Source organism: Esox lucius, chromosome 3, assembly GCF_011004845.1.
Source record: "Esox lucius isolate fEsoLuc1 chromosome 3, fEsoLuc1.pri, whole genome shotgun sequence".
NCBI lineage: Eukaryota > Metazoa > Chordata > Actinopteri > Esociformes > Esocidae > Esox > Esox lucius.
In genome coordinates this window covers 29,436,122-29,442,169 of record NC_047571.1, presented here as the reverse complement: position 1 = coordinate 29,442,169, position 6,048 = coordinate 29,436,122, and positions in this window count along the sequence as shown.

Sequence of the window (6,048 nt, the reverse complement as noted above, 5' to 3'; positions counted from 1 at the left end):
CTTGGCCCATTTGTCACATCCTTAACAACTTCCTTGTTTCTCATGTGTTTCGTATATTTTTTTTTTTGATCGAGGCAGTGAGACTAAACTACATGTTCAACCAGTTTGGTCATTTTTGTAATGTGGGTCAGTCAGCAGGGCTCTCATCAAAGGAACAGGAAGCGTGGGAAGGTTCTTATTTTTTGTCAATGTTTTCTGACGAAGATAGGTGACAGAAATTGCACGTTAAAATATTGGTCATTGGGGCCGGGTAACACAAGCTTTCCATAACCGTGTTTCTTAAATGACGAAAATACCCATTTGATAGATTGACAGATGCTCATTCAAATCTAACGTAATTGCTAAGGTTTACCAATGTTACAGAATTCGTGTGCATGGGCGCCCTTAGGTTTTGTGGTCGCCTTTTTCTATGCTGGTTTGGAACTAAACAAACCTCAGTACTTCCGTCCGAGGCAAGAGGGGAACGTCACTCTACCATGATGCTTAGGCAAACACAATGTGATTTAAGGTCAACTAATCGCACATTAGGCAGCGCACAGACCATAAAGGAGGACATAAATGCCAGGCCTCTTTCATTGAAGGCTGCAACAAGTGTTGAAAAAGCGCTCCGACAATTAAATCTGTTTCGGTCAGCGGGTTCTCACTTCCTCTGCATTGCAGATGACTGTCGTCACACAAACAATGCAGCGGCTTCATTTACTAAGACTGCATGGCTAAATATAGGACCTTCGCAGGTGGTAGGGGGCCCACGACGCAATGTTGTTGTTTCTTTAATCCAATCTGAGTTTGAACTTGGTGTTGAGAGTGAGAATACATATTGTCAGTCGTGACATGGGTTGAACTCTAAAACTCAGTTGTAATATGTGGGTCGAGCTCTGAATACAGAGTGATCATTAACCAGCACTGCCAAGCACACCCTTGTTAACATTTACCCTGTGACCCCTGATATTACAGAGGTGACCAAGGGGTCACTGTTTTGTCCAGGGTCAGCGGTCCCCGCAGCTGGTACCATACCGACCACATCAGCCATCACACAGCTGGTACCATAACGACCACATCAGCCATCACACAGCTGGTACCATAACGACCACATCAGCCATCACACAGCTGGTACAATAACGACCACATCTGCCATTACACAGCTGGTACCATAACGACCACATCTGCCATTACACAGCTGGTACCATAACGACCACATCAGCCATTACACAGCTGGTACCATTCCGACCACATCAGCCATTAGGCAGCTGGTACCATACCGACCACATCAGCCATTACACAGCTGATACCATAACGACCACATCAGCCATTACACAGCTGGTACCATTCCGACCACATCAGCCATTAGGCAGCTGGTACCATACCGACCACATCAGCCATTACACAGCTGGTACCATACTGACCACATCAGCCATTACACAGCTGGTAACATACCTACCACATCAGCCATTACACAGCTGGTACCATAACGACCACATCAGCGTTTATGCAGCTGGTACCATACCGACCACATCAGCCATTACACAGCTGGTACCATAACGACCACATCAGCGTTTATGCAGCTGGTACCATACCGACCACATCAGCCATTATGCAGCTGGTACCATACCGACCACATCAGCCATTATGCAGCTGGTACCATACCTACCACATCAGCCATTACACAGCTGGTACCATACCTACCACATCAGCCATTACACAGCTGGTACCATAACGACCACATCAGCGTTTATGCAGCTGGTACCATACCGATCACATCGGCCATTATGCAGCTGGTACCATACCGACCACATCAGCCATTATGCAGCTGGTACCATACCTACCACATCAGCCATTACACAGCTGGTACCATACCTACCACATCAGCCATTACACAGCTGGTACCATACTGACCACATCAGCCATTATGCAGCTGGTACCATAACGACCACATCAGCCATTATGCAGCTGGTACCATACCGACTAAATCTGCCATAACACAGCTGGTAACATAACAACCACATCAGCCATTACACAGCTGGTACCATTCCGACCACATCAGCCATTAGGCAGCTGGTACCATACCAACCACATCAGCCATTATGCAGCTGGTACCATACCGACCACATCAGCCATTATGCAGCTGGTACCATACCGACCAAATCAGCCATTACACACAGCGACACCGGAACAGAACAAAAATCAAATTACAGTCAAACAGGTTGTCAGTGGAAACAGACACTAAGAATGCAATTACCTATGTTTCCTTCTTTCGGTTTTAGAGATAAGGGAATCATTATTTGTCAACCATCAACTGTGACGTGGACTGAAAACGTCCTGTCACCCTAAAACATCCTGCGAAATACCTCTTTCACGCTCATTGTGTTCATTGGAACTCATAAAACTCAACTCATAAAACTGGAACGACACAGCTATCCCAGTTACAATAAATACAACACTCCATTAAAAACAACCTGTGGTTCTTCAAACAGCAGACCACAGGTGACTGGAATCCAACTATTTACAGACTTACAGGTTTTCAGCTCACGGTTGAAGAGACATGTCACTCATTCAAACGCTTAAAGATTGTAAGATTCAAAAATAAGGATTAGGCTGATTAAGACTGATTATTAACTATAAAAACTAAGAAGAATTAACATTTTAGGATCCTGTAAATTAAATAAATCTAAAATGCACTCACGGATATCACAGTACTAGTTCTCAATCACACTTATTGTCAAGTCCTGGCTATGCCCCTAGCCATCTCTGCGCTGGGCTCGGGGCATGGTCAGAACAGGACAGGAGGTGGCACATCTAGCCACCTCCAATCATTTTGGTCTCCCCAATTGGAGGCAGGTGTTGGTCGTTGCCTCCAATTGGGGACCCTATTTAAGTTCCTTGTTTTGCACTTCCAGTGTGGTCCACTGGAGGCGACATACTAAACTCAAACTAAAGTCAGCCCCAAGAAATTTCTGGCCTACGTCCGGTGCCAGCCCCAAGACGCTGGGTGTTTCCAGCGCCCCCTGCTGCCCGGGAGCCGCAGTCAACGCCGCCAGCACCCCCTGCTGCCCGGGAGCCGCAGCCTGAGCCGCCTGAGCCGCCTGCGCCGCCTGCACCGCCTGCGCTGCCAGCGCCGCCAGCGCCTCCCGCTTCCCAGTGGCCGCAGCCGCCAGCTCCTGGTTTTTCCTGTGTATCAGTTAGCCCACGTCACTGGTTGCTGCTTCTTTTTGTTTTGTTTGAGTCTTTCTTTTATTAAACATGGATTATCCCTGTTATTTCGACTCTGCGCCTGTGTCCTTCCACACCCCAGCACGTGACACTTTGTTGGGAAAGTTTTTTAAATCAGAATATTGGTAAGGGAAAGAAGTATTCAGACTGCCACTGTTACTTTTGAATTAACTAGCCGAGTTTGACCAGAGGGTTCAGCTCCTCGTGGTATTTTCTTTACTTCATACTTGTAAATATTGATCATTATGATGCACAAACCCCTTAGTTAGACGCAAAAAGTCCCTATATGAGTTCACTATCAAAGCATGCAACAATATGCAGACCTAGTATACTCTGAGACGAAGAGTCTGAGGTCATCCTAATATATTCGCATTCAAATTTAAACAGAAATCAACATTTCTAGAAATCTTAAAATGTAAATGTCGTCCCGACGAATTTAATGCAAACTGTACTTTTAAGTGTTAAAGCCAGACTACAGTGCCAGGCAGTCAACAAGTTGATTCCCAAAGAGGGTTGAAACCCAGGACTAAAACAACGACAATTACTTTATGTGTATTTGATATTTTTGTAATTTACTGCAGTATTTCTTCAGTGCCTTGTAAATAAATAAATAAAAAGAATGTGAGTATTGTAATGTGTGTATTTTGTACTGTGCCAACATCTGTTACATCAGCATCGCACTGTTGACCCCAAAGAACACTGGCAGCTTACGGGGCCTTCCAGGGAAAGCCTGCGGGGCCAGCCCCAACCCTACACAGCTGCATACCATCGAGACCTCATCAGGGGGGATATAAAGACAATCCCCAGGAGCAGCTGAGGGGACAGGCCCCAGACAACGCCACCTCACCCAGACCCGTCAGCTTTTCTTTGGGTTGTGGGGTTTTTCCCTGCTCCTTTACCTCTTTTGTTTCTAAAACGCCCTTCAGGGCACTAAACACATACTCGCTCCAAATCCCATCTGTCGCTCGCCAATATTATATAACTCTATACAGTACTGTTTTAGGCACCTGAAAGTCGAAACTAAGGCACTTTAATTGGGTAGTTAGTGTTTAAATAAAAGAATATAGACTTTACTTTTGGTCAGTGGACATGCAAATCTCATAATTCCATACATAATAATTACTAAATGTGAAACAGCGGGAACCATTGCTCTAGATAACTCATGATGTTGGTATAACCTCTGCATAGTTGGAGTCCAGACACACAATGTCCTCTATGTATGGCATTATGAATATGGTCCTGTATGCAATTATTAACTTTTCCATTTGAATATCACCACGACGGAACATAAATAACCATTATATAAAACTGCATCATGGTAAAAAATGAACGACAATTACATTACATGGAAGATACACATGCAAATTCAAAACAGCGCATCCTCTGTGCTCCGACTTAGCTGATTTCTAAGTTTGACGTCCTGACGCAGAGACTGCAGATAAGTCACTGGTTTTCATCAAGTCACTGTTCTGATGGCTAAAACAGACCAGCAACAAAGTGTTACTATAGACCCAAATAAGTCAAACCGTTCCCTGACTTCATCATCAACACAAAAACTCTCAATCGTTTGAAAGCCAACAATAAGAGTTCTGCATTACAACAATGATCTTTAGTTGTTCTGATCATGCACTATACAGCATCCTCTCCTTTAAGATGGTTTTCGTTGGTGTCTTGAAATTTACAAGCATACACCTCTCCCTATTTCTGTTGAGGTTAATTAATGGAAAGAATGTCATTTCCATGTCTGCTCTGCGTCCTGTCATAGCATTCCAGTGATTCCTTATCTGTCCTTACTCAAGCAAAGGTTATTTTAAGCTCCTGGAAGTCTATTTAAAGAACATACCTGATTTACCTGAAACGTCAACCTGATAATGAAAGAGGAAGAGATAAGATCAGATTTCTTACAATAAAGGCCAGGCCTGGAAGAGGAACTCTCACACAGGTCACATTGAACAGCTTTCTCCATGTCCTCTATTTAAAGAACAGTCTATTTAAAAGGACTATTTTCCTGAGAAAATGTCCATGACTAAACTGGATCATCAACCAGATGATGAAATTGCCTGAGCTAAGGTCTGAACCTCTTGGATAAAGACCGCAAACACAAGTAACTCTCACAAATTGCATAATGATGAGCAAACTATCTATGAGTAGCCTAGACCTTTAATTATAAATAAGGTTTTTATCATGTTTGTGGTTTCTCACTCACTCAATGTCTCATTCCCCTCTGAAAACTTGTTGCGCAACACAACCAATCTTGTACCACACATATCCCTCTGATATGGGGTCTTGAACTGTTTAGGAGTGTCCACGGACTTCAACTTTATCTTCCTCATATATGTCTCACTAAGTCACACATGTGACATTCGGATATCTCAGGAACTGAACTGTGACATAACCCTGTCGACCCGCGACGGACACCTGCGCTACTTGAGTGAATCTTCCTCACAGAGCCCGGCGTTGTCACTTCCAGTTCAGCTTGATCAATGGCGTTCACAACGACTGATACCCAGAGTCACACTTCCAATGTGTAGAGAAGAATGGGATTCATTCAAAGACTAAACATGCCTTGTGAAGCGGCGTTGTGCAATTAGCTAATAACAAAAGGCCACATGAGGCCTGACGCACTTTGCACTCATGTGTTATCTATAAAAAGGCCCTTGCAAGTAAATAATGGTTAAAGATAGCAAGGCATGGGTTGAGAAAGGGGAGGAATGGGCTGATCCTCAGCAGATGAAAGCACAGCTCTGTTGAGTTATTTCCGCGGCTTGAAGCCGTGCTCCGTGACTTGTTGTCTCTGGATGTGAAGCATTTTGAGGATGCCATACAGTTCACACTCTGGTA